A 24,104-nucleotide genomic window follows, 5' to 3' on the forward strand; every position below is an offset into this window, starting at 1 on the left:
ATATCTTTTTTGAAATGGGACTACCAGAACTGCATACAGTATTCAAGATGTAGGCATATCATGGATTTATATAGTAAAAGTGGAGAAGCTTAGTTTGCCAGACCACTCAGCAAAGCCAATGTGAAAAAGCTTCAAAACACCAATCCTCTGGATTGCATTGACATACAGAAAGCCTTATAAGCCAGTCACTGTCAAACCCAATTTCAGAAGTACTTAATGAGGCTGTTAAGAGTGCTGGAGACACAATACATTTAATGGAACAAACATGGCTGTTGCATCACTTTCTATTTAAGCAAGAGACACCACACACTACAAATAGGAGGCCAATGTTAAGTGCATTGTCACTTGTTAATTCTGAAGTTGGACACTAGTTGCAAACAAGATGAGCAAATGTTTGCTATCTTTCTGCAAGAAATTAAACTGACTGATTAGAAGCATGTGGTGCAACAGTGAAAGACAGCAGTTGAAAAAGTGAAGAACTTTCTCATCACATTCAAAAAATGTACATACATGGCTGATGAATGTACTGATGCAAATGGGCATCAAGTATTAAGTGCCTGTGTACATTATCTTGATGTCAGTGTTGAGCCAATAGATGCATTTCTAGATGTTCAGGCTATAGAAGTCACATTGGCTGCATCTGTGACAACCCACATCTTAAGACTTAAATGCTTGTAAATTGAACCCCCAGACAGATGGCTACTTGTGCATTTGATGGAGCTGCAAACGTCTCTGGAAAACATAATGGAGTACAAGCTTTGCTCAGAGAAATGTGTAACCCTAATCTCTCCTATACACGCTGCAGAGGCCATTTACTCCAACTAGCACTAGTAAAAGCTGCAGAATTTTCAAAAGACATTAAAAAAAACATAAATTTAATGTCTTCAGTATACTTTTTTTTCAGCAAGAGTCCAAAAGGACTTGGAAAAAATAGAAGATTCACTGGGACTGAAGTTCAAATTAATCCAACTTGGGAAAACCTGCTGGCTTTCTTATGAATGATTCTTGGCTGTTATCTTAAAATTATTGCAACTGTTATTACTGGCTTTGGAAAGTGTCTACCGAGATGGGACAGATCTAAGTAGTGAAGCTGGTGGACTGCTTTTGCTACTAATTTCAGAGAAAATTATTGCCATTCTGTCTCTTGTAAGTCTACTGTTGAAACCACTTTGGTCATTAAACAATGCCATCCAGGCATCTGCCACAACAGTAATAGATCTTTGTCCAGCAATAGAAGCTACACTTGGATCAATCAGAGAGATATCCATTGAAAACATACTGAAAGATGCAAAGACTTCAGTCCAGAAGTTGACTAATGAAGGCACTTATATTGAATTCTTAAGTGAAGAGGACAAGAAGTGTTTGTTAAGGCATCTGAAAAAGTACAGAGACTTGATTCTTACAAATCTATAACAGTGACTTCTCGATTCTACTCAACCTGTATGTAGCTTTCACAGTTGCCTGTCTTATAAGCAGTGACAGTTGAGTGGAATGAGGATCTACCAGCAATGGGGCTGCTACGTGGTAAGGGCAGAATAGAAAATTTGAACACAGAATGGAATGTCATATATTGAATGAATGAAGATTTGACTTCAACTTCTTTATCATCACTAGTGGTTTGACCCAATCTTTGTGCTATGTTTTCTGGGATGAAAGAAGTAAGAATTTATCTCTGGCTACTCCCAGTCACCACAGCTACATCCCAGCATTCTTTTTCCTCATTGAATAGAATTTTGTGTTCTGAAAGAAGTCACGTTTTGCCTGATCATGAGCATATCATGAAGGACTGAAAGTACTGGACACATGAGAAGTCACCAAAGATGAACGCACTGCATTCAAGAAGTTCCTTAACAGAGTTGTGCAAAATTACAATAAGAAACCAAGAAGGATATAGATTTAGTGGTTCACAGCAGGCTTGAGTAGCCAACTTTAATTTGTGTGATGATTTTAAAACATGAGTTAAATCTAGTAAAATGATTATGAAAAATTTTTCAGTTTTTACAGTGGTGCAATACAGCCCACCTTCACCCTCATGGTTTCACCTTTCGTTGGCCCTCATCCCCCTGTAAATTTTGAGCAGCACCCCTAATTTCAATTCTTGGAGAAAACACTGGAATCAGGAGACTGTTGCAGGGGACAAAGTCATCTGGGAAGTGGCTGCTAGAGAAGACGTCTGTAGGGAACTGGCAGATATGGGTGTTCTCGCACAGTTTCCAAAAGACAGTCACTTTTGCCAGCTCTTCTCTCTGATGAAAGGAGAACACCCCATCAATCTCCCATTAAAACTGGTAACAGAAAGGAGGGAATCGCAGATTTTGGCCAGGACTTCTGGTGGATCGGGGGCAGCTCCATCTCAGACTCTGAAGCCTTTGAGCAGGTAGTTGGGGGTCTTGGCTCTGTCCCTCCTACATGACAGCCAGATTAGCAGAGTCAGCCTGAGGGGATAGGAATTTGTTGGTATAGTCCAGCAGGAAATTGCTCCCCCTGCTCCCTAGAGAGCAAGAAGGAAGCAGGGAGAGAACTGTAACTCAGAGAGATATGTCTAAAGCATATGCCTACTGGGGCTATGGGGCGGGGGCAGTTTATGCTCAGAGATGAGACTAGAGGGGCTCAATCTAGCCCTAAACAGACAGTGTTATATGGATAATCTTGTTCAGTGCAAGCTAATGTGTAGGGCCCAGCTAAGTAATTCTGATGTAAGCATTCCTGCGATAAATCCTGGGAGGTCTGAGGAGTCTGCCAACCTCTACTAGCACTGGGCTAATGGTTAGCACCTGGTGCTGGGGCTGGCATTCAGGGGCTGAATGTCAAGTGCTGCCCTGTCACAAGACCTCTCACCTGCCTGCATCACTGGGAGCCTAGAACTGCTTCCCTAGCAGGTGGGTCAGGAGCTCACCAACTCATCACATGTGGATGGCTATGCCATTGCTCCCTCCCATGTCCAGCATTAAAGGTTTGATTTTCAGAGGTACTGAGCACCTACACCTACCACTGAAGTGAGTTAGAGTGCTGGAAACCCCATGTTTTCCAGGCTTAGGGCCATTCTGTGCCCCTGCCAGCTGCAATTTCATCCTACCTTCGTTTCTGTTTGCTGTATAGCTTTATCAGAGGTTTCCCCAGGTTAGGGCTGCTCTTATATAAATCTACATGTGCATTAACTTTGTTTAGTGAGTAGCATTCTCAGCCCTTCTCTGATAAGATCAGGGTCTGCAGAGCAGGAAGGTGCAAGACAGCAGCTGAGAAATATGTGGTGGCAAATTTGGGCCCAGTGCAGCTCACTGAAGTCAGGGCAAGTCTGTCCCCTGGCCTCAGTATGAGATGGGTGTGATCCTGTATGAGGGATGCCATGCCATGGATTGGGCAGTTCCAAGCTGTTGCCCAGATTTAGAGATATGCTCTGATGATCTTGCAGGTCTCCTGGTAGCAGCTGTCCCCACTCCAGTAGGGACTGAGCTGGTGGAAGGCTGCAGCGACTGTCTTATTCACCTTCAGGAACACAGCATGCAGGACCTGTATTCCTAAATGCTCATCAGATCTCGAGTCCCCTGGGGAGGCAAGAAGCCACTAAAACAGAAATTCTGACATCACTTCAGGGAAATCCTCAGTGCTGAAAGCCAAGTTCCTCCCATGTGCTTCTGACAGGAGCAGCAGCTAGACCAAGACTGCACTCTGCAGGCCATTTCACAAATAGAATAGATCACCCGTTTTGGGGTCACATGTTCCATCACAAAATATGCTGTGGAGAGAAACCTAACTAGGGCCAACAGGAGGAGAGGGAACCCCGTGGAAAAGCCAAACTGGAAAGGAAAGAGCAGGTGGGAACAGAAAGCAGCCCAAAAACAGGATAGAAAGTGCTCCATGGGGCACTCACTCAGACTCAGACCCGGTCTACACTTACCCGGTGATTTGGCGGCAGTTGTCAGGAGTTACACAAGCTACACAGAGTAGTTTGCATAACTCTTGTTGAGTGCTGTACTTCTGTTCTGCGTGGTGTCTTCACTGCACTGCGCCGATGGGAACTGTGTTCCCGTCGACGCAGCGCTACGCCACTTGAGGAGGTGGTTTACTAACGTCGACTTCCTGATCAATTGAGTGGGTCTACACTGACTGCTCGGTCGATCCAGATAAGTCAATCTGACGGTGATGACTTTGCCACCGTCAGTGTAGACATAGCCTCAAAATGTGCTCCGAAAGGCCCCCTAAGACAGTCATGGGGTGGAGCACTGAGGGACCTCTAGAGGGCAAGCATTACATCAGAGAGGCTATTTGAGAGTCCCAGTTAGAAGCACAGATGGAGCACGTGGGAGAGGGACATTGCTTAGAAGAGGAGGAAGAACTCCAGGATCAGGGAGAATTTGGGGAATTTTCATTCAAAAAGGGACTCTATATTTATTTAAACTGTGTGATGGAACTAGGGTGACCAGGTAGCAAGTGTGAAAAATCAGAACGGGGTGAGGGATAATAGGCACCTGTATACGACAAAGCCCAGAATATGGGGACAGTTCCTATAAAATCAGGACATCTGGTCACCCTACTTGGACGAGCAACCAAAATGGACATGTGCTGCTCTCCTGAGTGTCTTCTACCTGCAAAGCAGAGACTGTCAGACATGTTGGTGGCACAGGGGGTCCTAGTCAAGGCAGAGGAATTAGGGGATTTCTTCTCAGTGAAGGGCAGGAGGGGGAGTCCCCACATCAGAGTACTCCACGTTCACAGCTGGCACCCCCAGTTTCATGGATGAAGTTGCAGAGTTTCCTGGCCAGCGAGGCCATGCTGCTGTACACCATGATGCCAGCCGCAAAGGAGGTGATGCTGTTCAGCTGCTCTTGAGACTGCAGCTCTCTTAGGTGGAAGCTAGATTCACCACTGCTGCTGGCAGGTGAGGAGCAGATAAAGGGTGTGCACTCTATCCTGCCCCCACAGATCTGCTGGGATCTGACAGGGGAAACACAGCAGTAAATACCCTATGGTCCAGAGACACAGCAGCAGCACTGGTAAGGTATCAGTGCTAGGGGAGTATTCCCTCTGGCGATTCCAGGGGAGAGAGAGCACAGATTCACAGAACCTAGAGGTGGCACTGTGTCAATTTGCATTATCATTACTGTTATCATACTGTTCTTTCTGTTATTGAGCCCACTCTGTCCCTGACCTCCAGCCATTTGTCTGAGCACAATGCCTGCCTGTTACCTGGCTAGGGAAGCATGGGTTAAAGTTCGTGCAGACTTGGGAACAATCTGTTCTATCCACAAAACAGGTGGTGCTGGCACTTTGGGGAGTTAGATCCAAGTCATGGTCAGTTCACTAGCCTCACTCCACTAGCATGTGAGCGTAGCTGCTATCCAGAGAGACGTTCTCAGTCAGCGTAGGCAGGACCTTGTGGGAGACTTGATGCCCCTTGCAGGAGCTGGGGGTGTCCAGTTAATAATGGGCAACAAACTGGTTGGTGGTTAGATACCCAACTCCAAATTTGGAGCAATTTTAATTTCACCTGAAACAGGGTGGCTTGTGGGGCTGGAGAGCCTAGGGCTACTTTTGCCCTGGCCTGATTGCAAGATGAGTCCCATGACCTGAGAGGAATCAGGTGATTCCAATATAAAAGGCAGCAGGACGCAGCACTGAGGGGTATGGTAGCCTCTGGTAGTAAGGTGGGGAAGCTCTGGAGACTGTGTGAAGTGGCAGCAGCTGCTGTTAGGAGCAAGTCTGGCCCCTGCAGAGCCCTAGCCAGGTAAAACCTGTGATGAGGAGTTAAAGAAGGGAAGATGAACTGTTGATATACTATTGTTCCCAGCCTGAGGAGAACTGGTGAAGAGTGAATTGAAGGATTTGAGCTTAGAAGATTGCTGGAGACTGAGTTTTTAAAGGGGCCTGGATGAAGGGAAAATAGAGGGGGGATGGCCACAAAGACAACCCTCACCATAAGGGGGTCCTCAGGAGCCAGTAAGTGGCCACTGTGCCACATAACACAGCTGTCTGTAGTTCCCTGGCTTGGTTCGCTTCAGTCAGATAAAAACACAGGAGAAGCAGCAACCTAACGATGCCACTCTGAATAGCATGTGTGGCATTTAATCATGTTACAGCAGTGCCTCAGGGTAACCCAAGAATGGGGCCCCTTGTGCAAGGTGTTCACTAGAGCTGGGTGAAGGAGTCTCAGGCAGGCACAGATATGACAAATGTTGCCTCTTTTCCTGTGTGTCTTGTCTGCAAGCCACTTCAGATTGTCTCTGATGAATTTGTTATATGAAATCGCCACCCAAATGCTTTCAGACAATTGCCAGTTGGTCTCCCTGTGAGCCATTCACTGTGCATATGTAATAGTTGAAATTCAAGCTTTACTCATTTGATTGGATGGGGAGGGGAGGCACATGGCATATTTCTGTTCCCTGACTGAATTAGTGGGACTGTAAGAATCAGGTTTCAGGGATCACTACTCATGCCTACTGTTATGTTGAATTCCTTTTAATTGCTTGTATTCAGAGAGAGAAATCAGCACAAGATCATAGAAAGATGCAACACAGGGAGCTTCTTTATTGAACTAACACTAAAACCAGCCAGGACCAGCTGAGCAATCCCCTAATAGTCTAACTCTATTGCTATGGCAACAAGCTAAACTCTGTTGCTACAGCAACCTAGGCAATTAGGCAAGACACAAAATACACAACACCTATTAATTCAAGATTTTGCTTTTGTGAACATTCTCCAGAGTTCAGTTAAAGCTCACTAGGGCCAGACCTTGTCCTGCTGGTGAACTAGCTGCTGGAGAAATCACAGGAAGCACAAACAGGCCAAAGATAGTCAAAACAAATTCATTTAGATGGTCTAATGAGGCTTTTTTAATGCTATTTGCCCAGCTCTAATACAAATCCAGTGACCTGCCCACTGACCTGAACAAGCCTATGCATTCCCAATATACCTGTATACACAGCATAACATGCACAAACACACACTGAGGTGCTCTTACATAGAGACAACCACTCCCCCCCCCACCATCATACATACTCCTACTTGTAGACTACACTTCCTCATTCTCCTCATTGAACATCCACCCGTAACTTCATATAGCTACACAATCACGTGCACACAGACAACCTCACACACATACCCCCATATAAACTCTTGTATGAATGAGCCGCTCTCCCTCACGTGCCATTTCTATACAGTGCAAAGCATGTCTGTGTGGGGGAATACAGAGGAGAGGAGCTAAGGGGTGGGGGCTGTGGGGTCGTGGGAAGGAGATGGTTACATGACCAGCAGGTCTTCCTTGCTCACACAGTTGGCTGTCTGTAAGATACCTCTGCCCATTCCTATGCACACAGGGATGTCTCTCTCCTTACCCACTTTCACATGCTAGTGGCAGTAGGAAGCCGTTAGGGGTCCATCCCAGCTGTAGACACATCTTCACAATCTTCAGTGAGCCAACAGGCATAGGCCGTTTGCTCCTCCCTAGAGAGGGTTCTTCTTGCCAGGGAGGATGTAAATAACCTCACAATGTGAATGAATCATAGTCACCAGCGTAAAGAAGCAGGTGCATATGTACAGAAGAGAAGAAAGCCTGTCTCCAGGTATTGCGCAGGCCTATGGATTAGTGCATTGGAATGGGGTCAAGGCCCCAGTTCTAGTCTTGGCCACTGATCTAATGTGTGACTTTGGGTCTGTCACTTCCCCTCTCTGTGCCTCTGTTTCCTCTTTCCCTCTTTGTGTCTTTAGGGTGTATGCTCTTTGGGGCAGGGGCTGTCTCTTTTGTGTATGTACAGTGCCTAGCACAATGGGACCCCAACATTTGTGTCACAGGGTAGTTGTGCCTTAGGGGAGATGGCCCAGTCCACTTGTGACACTACAGCCTGTTTGCCTCCCCGGGTGAAGGGAATGAATTGAATTATGTGACTAAACCAGGCCTCTGGGGGTTAGACAGAGAAAAGCCTGGAGAGAAAGCAGCAGCAGAGAACAGACCTCTTGGGAAGGAGGGGCTGGGCCCAGCTGGAAACTGATGTGAAGATACAACAAAGAGTGAGGGGCAGGTCTCCTGCAGGGACCTGGAGAAGCCAGGGGAGGAGGAAAGGGTGGGGTTTGCCTGCTGGTCTCGTGAGTGAAGCCAGAGAGAGTTGGACATGGCAGGCAGAAACCTGTGGAAGGACTCCAGATAGCAGAGGCCTAGGAGTGGCTGCTCTTAGTTCTGCTTTTCTGCGGTTTCTAGAGATCCTCTGTATTCTGCACTAGCAGAGTGCCTTTTGATGACCTCAATGTTAGTCATAAAGACCACAGGCTGAGTTTGGTGGCAAGGCACACAGGCCATGTGTGCCTGTGATAAGGGATCAATTCAATCAACATATCAGGATGCTGTGCCCTAGACCAGTACAAAGGTGCATCTCCTTGCTTGCACTCTCCTTTTATGCATTCATACAAACAAATTACATATTACACTTCATATGCTTTTGGTTGTTATCCTGTATGTTGTACCTATCAGTTGGAACAAAACCTCCTCAGCCATTAACCTGTCATTCCATCCTCTTATGAGGGATCGGTGGGTCCCTGGACCATGTCTTGAGAATTTGTTTGTGTAGATACTTGAGAACTCTGGGTGCTCTTGTTCTATTATCACAAGTCAGAAATGTGCTTACTTGGTTAGCTAATACCTGGTGTGTTGCTGTTCTGCCAAGGCCAGGCCTACTCTGGTTCACTCTTTCAGCTATGCCTATGGTTCCAGTACCACCTACAGCTGCTTAAATTATTTGGGGACTTTGAGGACAACATGGATTAATAAACCAGATTCCAAGAAGGACTGTTATTGGACTCGTGAAAGTCTTTTCTGATTTACTGAGGAGTCTAAGAAGGGAAACTGAGGCACGGTGCTGCAGAGCCACCCTTGGCCATGAGGGGGCAGTTGAGAGGCAGCTGATCCTTTCACAGTTTGCATCTAGGTGCCATTGCAAAACCGATGTTTCCCCAAACAACACTAGGCTTCCCTACCAGTGGGGGCTAAAAATGATCTTAAGAGAGTAATGTGGGAGGATTGTGCATTACGCTTTGTGTGTTACTAATGTAAGCTGCCAGTCCTATTTACCTGTTGTTACATGTCCCGTCTATGGATCTGTACTTGTCAGTCAAGCAGGAGTCAAAGCACTTTATGGACCGGAGCTGGGCAGCCCACACAGTGACTTTCACCAAGGTTGAGAGATCACCACTGCTCAGCACAGCTTGAAAAAGAAGAGGGGGATGGGAGCCTCTAGAAACCAGCTAGAGTCCTGGGAAAAGAAAAACAGCTTTCACTAGTGATGTACCAGTAGGTGGGGGCCAAGATTCATAGCCAGGGCAGTGGGAGGGAGTTCCCAGTACCAGGTGGGGGAGCACTTAGCAGGATGGGGTTTGAGGTGTATTGACAGTGCCCTGGGGGACCTGAGAATGTGAAGAATGGGCATGTCTAGAAAGGAGGCCCTCCCACCAGGCTGGGATTATGGGGATGGAGTTCACTGAGTTCTCAGGAGGAGAGAGATCCCCAACCCCACACTTCCTCCTGCAAGGGAAAGCATGGAGAGTTCCATGTCTCCCAGCTACCAGCAGGGCTGGGGCACTCATCCAGTTGGCACTGTGGGGATCTGAAAACACACTGGGAGAGGAGTTCCCAGTACCAAGATTAGAGAATAAAATGATCTCCCTGTTACCAGCAATGTGAGCTTTCACCTGAGTGGAGCTGGGTGCACTGACAACACAGAAGAATAGTTTCCAGAACTTGTGTAGGAGAAAAGAAATATCTCCCAGCAGGTTCTAGGACGGACCATTCTTACTGTACCCGAGACTGCTCTGCCTGTGCATCCCAATGGGGTGCTGAGCTTGTGGGGAAGTAGAAAGGCCATGCTGGTATCTGCAGAGGGTGATCTTGAGGTGAGGAGTTCTGAGGAGTCCTCAGAACTTTGTGCAGGAGACTGGAAATGTTCCCTGAATATCACTGGGTGATGCTCTCACCATGATGGATTTTAGTTGCCTAGCCAGAGTGAGTGGAAATGTAGATTTCTATGCATTTTATCCCAGCAGGATCTGTGAATGTTACTGTGAATGTGTTACTGTCCACCAGCTGGAATAATTACCGCAGCCATTAACAGCATTTTTACCCTGACTCAGCCCTATAGATTTGCTGCAGGCCCGTGTAGCTGGCTTTGTATCAGAAAGTGCAACTCCAGCTGGCAGACTGACTGCCAAGAGAAGGTTTCTTAAGTACAGGTGAGGACAGCTCAGCCAGTGACAGCAGGTTTGAAGAAGCAGAACATGCTGGTAAAACATGGCCTGAATACCTGGGCTGAATCCAGATTAAAAGGGGAGAGGCCATTTTTTGCAGGCCTTTTCCAACAAATAGCAAGAAGAGCAGGTGCTAGAAGCCGAAGCAGCATCAAGCCCATTCCATGGCTGCACGAGACTGTGTGTGGAGAAGGGAGACATTCTTCCTGCGCCCTCCTCTCAGCACCTGAAGGGAGCACTCTGCCTGGATAAGGAGTCAGGTCCATTGTTGGAAGAGGAGTCCTGTGTGGAGAAAGAGATGTCTCTCAGGTAGCAGCAGGGGGCACTCTCACCAGAAAGAGATGATGCTTTAACAGCACCATGGAGAGGGAAATCCCTGGGGCTGGATGGGGGAGAATTGGAATGTCCCTCTGTGGCCAACCAGGAGTGCTTGTTCAGGTTCATTCCCTCCCTCTGTCATTCTGCTTTGTTCAGTATTAGCTTTGTGGCATTTCTAACTGAGATGGAACAGAAAGAGCCACATTTCTTTCTGTCTATCTCAGAAACTTATCTATCTGGTCTCCATTGCCATCGCATCTGAGTGCCTCTAAGTCTTTAATGTATTTATCTGCCCAGCACCCCTGTGAGGTAGGGCAGTGCTGTTATCCCCTTTTACAGATGGAGAACTGCAGCGCAGAGAGGCTAACAGACTTACTCAAAATCACACAGTGACAGGAACTCTGGCAGGGGAATGAACCCAGGTCTCTGGCTAGCTCCCTACCTCTGGGCAGTTCTTCCTCTTATTTGTGTATCTTAGAGAAATGCAGGGCCTGAACTCCTGTGATGCCACTTTTGCTGGAGCTCAGTACCAACTGTACCAGAGTTCACTGGGGCTGGGCAAAGGTACCTTACCCATGTTGTTAATGAACCAGGTCCTGTCCCACTGCTCCTGCTCATGCAGGGGCAGAGTGTGCCCACCCCATCTCATTCTGTTTTCAGTTGCTGGTTCTGCTGACACACTAGCATAGCGCTCTGCTGGCTCTGCTCCACTGTGGCCAGCTGTATACAAAGGGGTAAAGGAAAGGGAAAGGCTCCTTGAACACTCTCCCACACTTCAGAAGGGCCAGCCACAGTCAGCCAACATGCTATATCTCTGCATTCGACCTCTCTCTCTCCCTCCATGTTGCTGTCACCCACTGTCCAACCAGCTCCTCCCCATCAGCCTTCCTCTCTGATTTTTATTCCTGACTTTCTCTCTTCTTTTCCTCATAGTCTCCCACACTCATCCTCAGTGATTTCAGCTTCCATGCCAATGACTCATCTGACCTCTCAGTTGTACATTTCCTCACCCTCACTTCTTCATTTGACCTGCACCTGACCATTTCATGCCACTCTTGGAATCCTTCCTTTGGCTCCTCCTTTCTCTAACATCAAATGTAAGCTATTTGCTTTCACTTTCAAGGCCAATCAGGGTTATTGTCAAGATATCAGTTCCCACCTCCAATCAGTACATGATGCCAGCTTCCATCGCCCACTTTTGCATTTTCAAACAAGGACTTTTGTGCTTTCTTTAATACTGCCCTCATGCTTGTGAGACGCTCCCCATAAACAGCCACAAAGCTGCCTTGCTATCCTCCTTTAGATCCTTCCTTAAACCTCTCCTTTGCTGGGATTCCTACAAAACCTTGACAACACCTAAGCTATTGGTATGCTGAGACCACTGTCTGTCATTCATAGTGACCAACATTCTCATTGTTCACTTGTTCTCCCTCATCTGTCTTTATCCTTCTATTCTTTCTTGTCTTAGAGCATGGGCTCTTTGGGATGGGGACTTTTTTTTTTTTTTTTTTTTTTTCCCAGTGTTTGTATAGCACCTACTGCAATGGAATCTTGGTCCATGACTGGACTCCTATGACAATACAAATATAATGTTTCTTCCCTCTCCCAGCAAGAGTTAGAGGGGCCGTGGGCTCTGGATTAGTCGTTAACAGGCCAGATTCATCACTGTTGTAACTCCATTGCAGTCAATGGAGTTATACCAGGAAGGTAAATGCCCCTTGGTCTATTTGCTTTTCTTTGTGCCCTTTCCCCACTATTGTCCTTTCCCTTGAGAATCCAGCAGGTGGCAAGTCAGCCTTCTGCAGCAGAGAGAGGCACATGTACACGCACTAAAACTTGGATCCTCCAGTCTGCAGTTTGGCAGAATCTCTCATTTCTGTATGTGCGAGTCATTGCTCCCAATCTACTTGGCTTGTGTTGCATCTGCCCCTTTGAAACTCTGACCACATTTCACAAGGCTAAGCACCTGCCCTTTGTGGATAAAAATTTCCCAAACAGAATAACTTGTTTGTTTGCGTGTTTTATGATACAAAGCCTTGCAGGGAATGGAGGAGGTGTTCTTGTGCAGAATGTTTGGCTGCTTGCTGGTCTGGAGGGGGTAGGGTGTAATGTGTGTGCATGCCTAGTTGTATACAAGGATGAGTTAAGGCAAGATCCCCAGACGCAGGCACCAGATTGGAGGGGGGGAGGGCCATTGGAGATCCAAAAACTTGAATCTGTGGATGCATGTGGCTGAAGGCTGCTACTAGAGAGATTTGGGAACTGCTATTGGGACTAGGGAGCAGGAATGAGCTATGGGAGAGCAGAGGACCCTACCTGAAAGCTGATTCCCATTCCTTCCTCCTCCCTCCTCCTCCAGCTGATTTTATTGCTGGATCTGGTCCCTCCGGCTCCCAGCTGGCCAGTGGCTGCTGCCTGCCCCTGAGTGCTGGCTGCAGATATGGACTTGGGGGATTTCCTAAATGTTAGTATGTCTGGATGAATGAGTTGATCATTATGCATGCACACGCACTAAAACTTGGATCCTCCAGCCTGCAGTTTGGCAGAATCTCTCATTTCTTCATTCCAACAAATGCCTCCCCTAACCTATTCTGTAATGGTCAGATGCACATACATGTGCATGCGTATTAACATGCCTGTATGGACATAGGCTTAGCTATACCCATCTATACATGCACACCACCTGGAGAAGGTACTCAGAGCCTCTTGAGTATGTACATGGGCATGTGTATATATCCGAGGGCTCATGGCCATGCATGTATGTTTGGCCAAAGCACCACCATTGTAGAAATTCAAGAGCAGGCTAGGGAAGCCATTTGTAGGAATGAGGGAATGAGAAATCCTGCAAAATTGCACATGAGGGGATGCAAATTGTCTGTTCTTGCCCTATAATTCTGTGTCTTAGAAGATTGTGACATCAAGAATCACACCAAACCTTTCGTGTACCAGGACATTCTTATCCCTGCTCTCTTGTATGGTGCTGAAACCTGCATCACTTACAGTAGACACCTCAAGGTTATTGAACAATCCCATCGGCAGTGCCTCCTCAAGATCCTCTGAATCAAGTGAGATGATTGACGCACCAACATCAGTGTTCTGTCCCAAGCCAAAACCTCCAGCATTGAAGCTATCACCAACTTGTTGAGCTGGTCATGTTCTTCAAATGCCAGAAAATCGACTCCCAAAGCCGGTCATGTTCTCACAATTGAGCCATGGACAATGGATGAGGGGTGGGCAAAGAAAGTGCTTCAAAGACTCCCTCAAAGCCAACGTGAAATAGTACAATAGTTGACATAAACTCTTGGGAAACCCAACCCCTCAACCAACTAAAATGGAAAAGAACCTTGTGGCAAGGATCCCAGTATTTTGAGATCCAACAGAGACAACAGGAAATGGAGAGATGGGAAAGGAGGAAAGAATCCTCAACAATTCAGATGATCTGCCTCTTCCATTGGGAAATGTCTGCTCCAATTGTGGCAAGATCTGTGGATCCTAGATGGATCTCATTAGACACCTGTGGATCCACCAGGAATAACTTGCTATCCTTTTCTGGATGACAATCATCCTCAGACTCTGAGGGATTACTGCTGATGATCATTCTGTGTGCATGTTTTAGGGCATGTTTGTGACAAAACATGTTTGTGGATGGCTCTGGGCCATCTTTTCATATGTGCCTCCTTGTATGCGCATGAATAATATGGATTTGTTTAGGTAAAATTATCTCTTATTTTGTCTGTGATGTAAATCTCTTCAGGGCAGCCATTTCCCTCTCAATGCCTCAGGGGCTCTCAGAGCCCTGCTGCTGGCTTTATTAAAGTGATTAAGGTGAGATCAATGCCAACCATATTCCCTGATGCTTCTGGGGGAACAAGAAAAGCACACTATTAATTCACCTGAATCTTCAGGCTACCTGCAACTCCCAATAACCTTAATCCCTCTGGAGAGAGGTGCCGCAGGATCCCAAGCCAGCCTGGGACATGAGAGAAGCATTGGATTTCCCAAATGTGGTTCCACCCTTAAGAACAAAGACCTCACCTTCAGCAAATGGGAGGAGTCAAACGAACACAGGTCATCTTAATGTTTTGGGACAATGAAAAATAAAAGAAGAAAGGGAGTGGGTCTGAGGTTCAAACTAAGGGAAGTGAAAGGGGACAGTGAACAGAAAAGGCTGGATGGTCCCCTTTGCTCTGAAATCAAGGGATTTACTGGGTGGCATCCAGAGGGACTGTGCCCAGATCCATGAATGCAGATGTGCCAGGAAATGGAGCCCACAGTCATGGAGAATGTCGTCAGCCAGCTTCCTCCTCCAGGACTAGTATGTTGCCATTTTGGCCAGTCCCTTGAAGATGTTGATGATGAGATCCCTGGGCTCATTGGGGATGGGATGTGAATAAACAAAAAGGATGTGAGGAACAGTGCAGCCAGAACCTCAAGAAGAAGTTGTAGAGGGGACAGAAGAGGGGTTGTATCCTGATTGCAGATAGACATGTACCAATATCTTTCTCTGAGAAGGTGCTGTTAGCAGCTATAAATAAAGCCCTTTTGGGGAACCAGCCCCCTGGTCACTTAGAAGACTCAGGCCCTGTTTGTAGTAAGAATAGGAGGGAATAAGGTAGTCTGGATTTGAAAAGTTACTGAGAGTCACTCGCACCTGTAGGGAGTCTGATGAGATAATGAGATAACTAGCTCAATAGCTAGAAAGCCCAGAGAAGAAAACAAGCAGTCTAAAAGACTGAGCCAGGGATCAGGAAGGAGGCCCCTTCCATCTGTTGCTAAGTTGTGTTGTACCTGGAGCATAAGGCAAGAAATAATAAAGATGCATTTGGTGACGGTACCCTGGTAGAGTGTGTGTACTCTTTAAACAGCTGGAGGGCTTACCAGCCAGGATTTCCAGAGATGAAAGGGGAACCCATTTACACTTCCTCTCGGTGCAGAAAGGGCAGGTGTCAGAGTATCAGTGAACCATGCCAGCAACATGCTTGGGCTGATGGCTTCATGAAGGAGCTACCAATTTATATGCCTGGTGGTCTGTGGAACCAGGGTGGAATATAGGCCAGCCCATCTTACAGCGCTAGGAGCAGAAATCCACTCTTCATCTCCAGAAAGGCACAGCACAGAATTGACAAATTCAACCCCTCCAGTGCTCTGCAAATGTACCTCAGCCCTGACATGAAGGAGCCACTGAATACCAGTTGTGTTGTAGATACTGGCCTCACTAGGAAATGGACCAAAGCCCATCATCTTGTTCCACTTAGGCCACTAAACAGCCATCGGACAATAGCAACTTCAGTCATGAGGCTTCTGTGTTGGAGTCGAATTGCAATCCTAGAGGTGAAAGTCTTTGTGTCCTCTTCCCAACCCTTGGAGCTCACATTCCCTTCATAGCTCTAAATGGTAGGGAACCCTGTAGATAGAGACAACCCAAGTCTGCTCTGATTTACCTGGCTGACATGAATTTAATGGGAGTTTTACCCATGTACCTGAGGGCAGCAGAGAATTTGAGGTGACTTTTAACCATGTGGGTATGTCTGTGCTGCTGTTGGTGGGGAGGGGGTGGTGATTCCCAGCACAGGTCAGCTTGATCTCAGCTAGCTCAGCTTGATCTCGTGCTAAAAATAACAGTGTGTACACTACTACTCAGGTGGTGGCTTAGGCTAGCCACCTGATCTTGCACCCAGATGGTCAGGTAGGCTTGGGCTTGGCATGTCGCAACATCCACACTGCTGTTTTTAGTGCGGTGGCTTGAGCTGAGTTAGAGTGAGTGTCTACCTGCACTGGGAATCACACCTCCCAGCCACAGTGCAGACATATCTTGCTGTGCTCAGGGCTATGAGCATTTCTTTCCTGTTCACACTCAACTACCCATTAGCTGAGGGGAATGTATGAAAAAGGGGGGCACTCCTTACTGGACTGTACAAAGTCTAATGAGCCCCTCGTAGATGTGAGTTCAAATATCTCTATCTTCACATTTGTGTTTACCTGGTTCTAAAGCCAGCAGGCAACATCAAGAGAATTGACTCCTTTGTTTCCCCCCTCCTCTCGCTCACCAATCCTCTTTTCCTGCCAGAACATTCTTATCAAGATTTTGTATTAAGTTAGGGGATATTGCTCCATAAATCAGGTTTTACTCTACCACTTCAGCTCCCAGGAGCCTTTTAAGCAGAAAAGCATCCACATGTGACTTTAACCTATTCTTTCCAGGACAATTCTTTCCTTTTGAACTCTTTTCCCCGGTAGAAGTCTGTAATCCAAGTAACGACCACACCTAGCATCACTGCAAGATCAGAGTGGTCTTGAGTAAAAAATGAGTGGTCTTGCAGTTAAGGCAGAAGGGACTAGGAATCAGTTAATCTGTATTTTATTTCCAACCTACTACACATTTTCCTTTATCACCTTGGGCAAGTCCCTTACCTCTCTGCGCTTGAGTTTCTTTATCTGCAAAATGGAGACAGTAATACTTCCCAACCTCATGCCATAGTGAGATACTCTCAGACTGTGACTACTGCATGTTATATCAAATGTGATAATTTCACTGTCATCTGGGCCTCCCCATGCCCTTGTTTCTTATCACCACCTGTTGTATCTCATCATATTGTAAGGTCTTTGGGGCTGGGATTATCTTATTATTCCGTGTGTACAATATCTAGCACAGTGGGACCCTGATTACTGATTGGAGCCTCTAGGCACTATTGTTATACATTACTAGAATTTATGCTAATTAATAATCACAGTAGAAATACCACTAACTCCTGTATAACTTGGCCACATTTGTATTTGGTGTGATTATTTGCTATGTTGTTATATTTATTCTGCATTTTCAAAGTGGTGGAACGAATGGTGCAGTGAGAACATTAACTTTGGACTTACCTGATGCTTTGCATTTACATTTTCAATTTTCTGTTGCATTCGTGTATTTTATTTAATTATTTTTACTTTGAATCTCTTGGTTTGTTTTTTAAAAACTTGTTCCATTGTGAGTTGAAAGGAACCCCTAGATCAGGGAACTAACTTTGTCAACATTATGGCAAAGCATTTTGCCACAAGTGGCCATCTTTTTCCTTCACTCAGCAGGTCCCAATGCTCTGAAGCAATCCTTTCCTCCCCCACACATGCTGCTTAATGCGCTGAGCTCACACTTGCAATGTTGCTGCTTTGAAAGACTTCGGTAATGAAGATCCAGGTAAATTTCCTTAAAATAGCATTAGGATTCAAATGTGATTTCCAACACAAGTAAAATGAGTTTTTTGTTGGGGTTTGGCTTATCCTAGCCTGGAAATCTTTTTGTTCATATTAGCAATCTGTTACACAATTCATAGAAAAGTCTCCGTCTAAAGAGCTCCAGGATTGATTTAATAGGTGGTGCTGAGGCTGAGATGTTAGAATGGTGAGGGATGCAGGTCAGAATTGAGATGCACTGGCATAGCAGTGTGGGGAGCCAAGAACAGGAATAGCAGGAAGGCTGTCGGTCAGGACTGATGTATTAACTGAGTTGTGTGGGAAGCTCAGAAATGGATTAATTATATTATATTTTCATCCATAGATCTCCAAGTGCTTTACAAAGGAAGTCAGTATCCGTAGCCCATTTTTACAGATGGGGACACTGAGGCACAGCAAGGCAGTGGTGGAGCTGGGACTAGCACCCAAGTATCCTGACCCCCAGTCTAGTGGACCACTGTGTATCCTATATAGCTGTGGGGTGAGTGGGCTGGCTTCAGGTTAAGACTGATATGCACTGACAGACTGAGTGGGAACTCAGGATTGGATTAGCAGGGAATATTGCACATAAGGACGGAATTGCACTGTCTAAAATGACCTGGTTGTTGAGGCTCCACTACATTCAGGTGCTTGAATGGGGTTAATGTGCTTGCATTTGTTTCTGTGGTGGCTGTGTGCCCATGTGTGGGATTTTGAGTAACAGGAAGAGAGAAAGTGGGATTACGAGACTAAAGATGCTAGCTGGCCAGTGACCGTAATTCCTCAAGACTGCCCTTCCTGTCGATTTCTCCTCCCCTCATGTCACCAAAGATTTGTACAGACTCTAAAGCAGGCAGACTTTGCAAAGTAGGTCAGGTCATCCCTAGAGACGCAAAGGAGAGATCTGTGTTACTGGGAATCAACAGATGCAAGTTTAAGTTTCAGATCCAGACAAAGAGAGGGTAGGAGGGGCAGAGCGAGAGCTTATATCATGTTGAGAGTATAAGAGGCAGCTACTTCACAAAATTTCCAACATGACTGCTATGTATAAACCCTTCAAATGTGAGGAGATGACCCTCAGTTTAGCTGAAATTCAGAAACAGTGGGGATCACTGCAGAACATATAGCAATGTATCATCATAGCATCAGGCAAAGCAGATAGCCTGGCACCAGACACTACCCACCAGGACCTGGCTTTGTTCCTTAAAGGGTCAATGTCAAGTTAGAAGTCCTGGGCTAGATTGTCTGCAGTGGACACTGCGCTTTTTTGGGGGGTAGGAGGGAGCACAAGGGACTGGGAAAGGGTTCCCTGATCCGGGGGCTGGTTCTGTGATGGCCCAATATAGATTAGAGCAGACAAGAAAACTAGTCTGTGTTGGATAGCTATGCCCCCCAAGGGGCAACTGGCTACTGCCTATGCTTCCTCCCCATCTTGTTACACCCCCAGTGCTGGGGGCTTCTGCTTCCACAGGGTGCAGAGGAGCTGTCTCAGTGTCACCATCACTCGCACAACAGTCAGCTGTTGGACAAGTGTTTCAGTGTTTACTTGTTTAAATGAGGGCTACTGGGCTATCAACCAGGCTGATAACAGCTAAAACAGAGACTTCACCCCAGCTGTCAAGGCAGCCGGACTTTGTCCTGTATGACTTCATAATTGTCAGAATTTCATGGGGGTTAAAGTGAGCTGTAACATATGTAAATGGACAGTCACCCCACCGAAGTCACATAACGTCCTTGGTAGGTCAGAGAGACTGTTTGTTGCATAAACATCCAGATAACCTTCAGGTCTCAGCAATCAATGGAGCCACATTGTTAAGGGTCTTTGAATGCTGAAAAAGAAGTCTGGGATTAGAAAGGGAGTGCAAGACTGATCAGCCCTTAGTTACAGATGATCTAGCACTGGGTTACTTTTGTGTTGCAGTACAGCCCAGTCAAGATTGGGGCCCCATTGTGCTGGGCATTATATAAACACATAGGAGGACTTGGACCTTGCTCTGAAGAGTTCACAAGCCAGCAGTTAGAGGGTAATTAACTGTCGGTGACAAACAGTTTTGCACTTGGACAGCAGGCACAGAGGACTCATCTGCACTAGGAAATGTTTGCTAAAATCCCTCACTGTTGCTACTTCTGATTCCTCTCCAGTCATGATAGCAATGGTGGAAGCCCTTGTGTAGACAAGGTGCCATTAGCTTCTGGCATTTTAAGCACTGTGCCATGTAGTCCTGCTCTAATCAGGCTTAGATGACACACACTATATGCCTCAAGTCTGGTCTATATTGCCCCTGATGGTAGGAGTAAGTAAACAAATTCCAATATAGATACAGCCATGGAGATTGTCCCTGATTTAAGTCTAATTTGGCACTGAAACCATGGCCTCTGAGTGATTTGGCCTCAACCACAGCTAGTCTGGGATGGAGGGAGTGCAAAGGAAAAATCTCAGGAAGATTAGCTCCCAGTCACAGATATCCAGGAGTGGAAAGGGTACACTCAAAAGAGATTAGCCCTAGATCACACAGAGAAGTAAAGATGGAAGCTGAGTGGTATAGCACTGGATACATCCACATGCTTTGTCATGACTAAGGGTTTGATCCAATGCCTGATGAAGTATATAGAAAAATGCCCACTGACTGTAATGAGTATTGAATGTGGCCCTCAGAACCTGATTCTGCCATCCCTACTCATGCTGAGTAGTACTTTATTCTGCAAGTAGTCCCAGTGGTTTCATACATGGACACAGCATGGGAAAAGACACAGAGATGAGAGTGGGAAAAGGAAATGAAGAGGGTACTGAAACAAGCAACACTGGCAAAGCAGAGTAGGCCCATTAAGGTATGTTGTGAAAGGAGACCAGGTCAGAGATACAAACTGGGGCTGAGTGACACAGGAACTTGGAAGGGAGAAGAAGCATCTTGATCTTGATATGCAACACAATGGGAGCCAGCGGAGGGATTCAAAGGTCAAAACAATAAGCTAGGAAGATAATTTTATTAGTGGCATATTGGACAGATGGTGTGTATCCAAAAGACCAGAGAAGAGAGGGCTGCAGAGATTGAGGGGGAAGATGATTATAACATGAACAAGTAAGTTAGGCAGAAGGGAAGAGGTAGATTTTTTTTTTTTTTAAAGCTTTGAAGAAAGAAATGACTGGATTTAGTCATAGGTTGAATGTGAGGAGTGAAGAAGAGGTAGGAGTTGAAGATGGTCGCCTGGTTTGTGTCTGGGAGATTAGGAGAATGGTGGAGTTTTCAACAACACTGGAGAAGAAAGGTAGCAGAGAAGTTTGGGAGGAAAAGTTATAAGCTCACTCTTGGCCATGTTAAGTTGGAGATAGGTCCTGGTGAAGAAGAAAAATTGGAGAATCATCATCATTGAGTTGATTGTTTAACCCAAATGATTGAGTGAGGTTATCCAGTGATATGTGTAGAGGAAGAAGAGGAGGGGGCCAAGAACCCCTGAGGGACCAAGAGACAAGTGCAGTAGCGTGTAGGAACTGCTAAAAGAGAGGCAGAGAGGTAGTCTCTGGAGAGCTATTGAGAATGTGCCTAGTCCCTGGAGAGCTCATGAAGGTATCTGTAGGCTCTAGAAAACACTCAGTTGTTCATGGTCTCTAGAGCAAATGTGCACAGTAGCTGGAGAGCTTTGGAATACTCACTCAAACTCTCCAGAAGCTTTGCATACCCTTGTATGTGCCTAGCCATGGGTGCTCCTTTAATATTTCCTGTTTGTGTCTCTACTTATACTCCATGACTATAAGCATTCTTCTAGCAGGGGAGACATATGGCAATGTGGTTCAGAGACAGCCTCCTTCTGTACTCAGCTCCTTTAGCTCAATGTGCTAATCTCATTACTTAATCGCCTTAGAGAGTCACCTTGAGAATCCTTTTCAGTTGCTATTTAGCCAAATCTGTTATCTCATCCCACTGCAAAACTGGAGAAAACCCTCCAGTAACTCTAATGACCTTCCAAGTCACCAGGCCAAGTGATTGATTACTGCAAAAGGCCATCTGGCAAAGTGATAGGAATTAAGCTAGATCCAATTTCCAATGAAGTTATCGACAATTCAATGGCAATGACAGCTGATGTTGATTTCATTGAGGATTGGATCAGGAGGTAAATAAATCCAGTCTTTCACACCAACCCTGCTAATGAAGAATGTGAGAAGTGCTAGTAGGTGCATTGGCAGAGCTGTGTGGGAAACCTTGCCTGTACTTTGCCTAAACAGTCCTTTCCTTCCATGAACACTAACTGAGGGGACAAATAGTAACTTGAGGGCCAAATCTTACCTAGATACACAGCTCCATTGAAATCAGTGCCCTCTTGACTGACCAGTCTCCCTAATGAAATTATCTTCTGTAATTAACTCATCTGTACCTCAGGGGACCATATCTTTCAAGGATACCTTAGGATCCTATCTTCTGATGGGTGCCATCTCAGGTATTACTCAGTTTTCATCTCAGAAAACCCCAACCCCCTTTTGTTAGGAAAGGTGGAACTTTGTTTCAAACAAGTGCTGGATTGTTGACTAAACAAAATCCAGGTGGCTAACACCTTGTGAACTGAGTAAAAACATGTAGATCTTTCCCCTGTTGCTTTTGTTCCAAAGGTACTTCCTTTGTTCTCTCATCTAATTACCAAAGATGCTTTGGAAACACTGACTTTAAGATTATAAAGAGGGAAGCAATCCCACTAGCAAGTGTGCTTCAAGACTGAGAAATCATTCCAGACACAGAACTGTCATCTCACCCAGCTTTCTTCTAGGACTATGGATCCAAGCTCTTGGAGAAGCTGTCAAGAATTGAAACCACTGCCTCTTGCCTGCATTAGTGAGGAAAACTGCTTTTGCAGCTAATATATATTGGACTTTTGGTTTGGGGGTTCAGTTTATAAGTGTAGTAATTAAAGCCTTTCTGTCATTATTAAATGAGTGTTGTGTCAGTTCCTGAATGCACTAATATCAGATCCCATTACCTGACCAACTGGGGATACAGAATAAATGAATTAGAAGATTGGGGAGAAGGCAGAAGCTGGAAGCTCTGCACTCACACAGTCTGTGAGAGCTCCTTCAGTGGGGACCATTCCACTTCATTCTATACATTTGGGGGGAGCTGACAAACCCGATTGTTCTATACACACACACACACTGGGGGTAGGCAGGGGAGTTAGAATAATAGAATATTAGAGTTGGAAGGGACCTCAGGAGGACATCTAGTCCAACCCCCTGATCAAAGCAGCACTAACCTCAGCTAAATCATCGCAGCCAGGGCTTTGTGAAGCCGTAGCTTAAAAACCTCTAAAGATGGAGATTCCACCACCTCCCTAGGTAACCCGTTCCAGTGATTCACCACCCTCCTAGTGAAAAACTTTTTCCTAATAGCCAACATAGACCTCCCCCACTGCAACTTGAAACCATTGCTCCTTGTTCTGTCATCCACTACCATTGAGAATAGCCTAGCTCCATCCTCCCAGGAACCCCCTTTCAGGTAGTTAAAGGCTGCTATCAAATCCCCCTCATTCTTCTCTTTTACAGACTAAACATGCCTAGTTCTCTCAGTGTCTCCTCATAAGTCTTGTGCTCCAGCCCCCTAATCATTTTTGTTGCCCTCCGCTGGACTCTCTCCAACTTGTCCACATCTTTTTTGTAGTGGGGGGCCCAAAACTGGACACAATACTCCAAATGCGGCCTCATCAATGCCGGATAGAGGGGAATAATCACTTCCCTCGATCTGCTCCTACTAATGCAGCCCAATATGCTATTAGCCTTCTTGGCAACCAGGGCACACTGCTGACTCATATCCATCTTCTTATCCACTGTAACCCCTAGGTCCTTTTCTGCAGAACTGCTACCTAGCCCGTCAGTCCCCTGAGTTCAGGACTCAGAAGACAGACAATGAAACACAATATAATTTAAAACAAAATCTCATGATTTTTATGACAATCATGATTTCTGAGCTTTTGGTGTCATCAATACCGTTAACGCTCCAGATCTGATTTGCTGCAAGTGCAGGTTAAGTGTGTGGTTGGGGGCATCAGTGTGCAAACACTTAGCACCAGGCTTCTCATTTGTAAGACTTGTTTTACGCACTCAGTTTTGTGTACTTTTGTGTTTTAAGGGATTTGGATTCTAAGTGCTCTGACATTTTGGAATGAAAATTACACCCATAGGGCCAGATTCTGCTTTCATTTATGTATGTATGTATTTGTATGTATTTCAGCATATGTATGGAGTAATTTTACTGATGTCAGTGGAGTTACTCCAGTTGTACACTGGTGTAACTGAGAGAAGAATCTGGCCATAACTGTTCAAAATCCACACATACACTTAAATAGATGGTACTGACCAGGCCCCCCATTCCCTCATGTGTTTA

This window comes from Emydura macquarii, unplaced genomic scaffold (genome assembly GCF_026122565.2).
Source record: "Emydura macquarii macquarii isolate MOO-44397 ecotype Brisbane River unplaced genomic scaffold, CSIRO-AGI_Emac_v2 contig_670, whole genome shotgun sequence".
Classification (NCBI taxonomy): domain Eukaryota; kingdom Metazoa; phylum Chordata; order Testudines; family Chelidae; genus Emydura; species Emydura macquarii.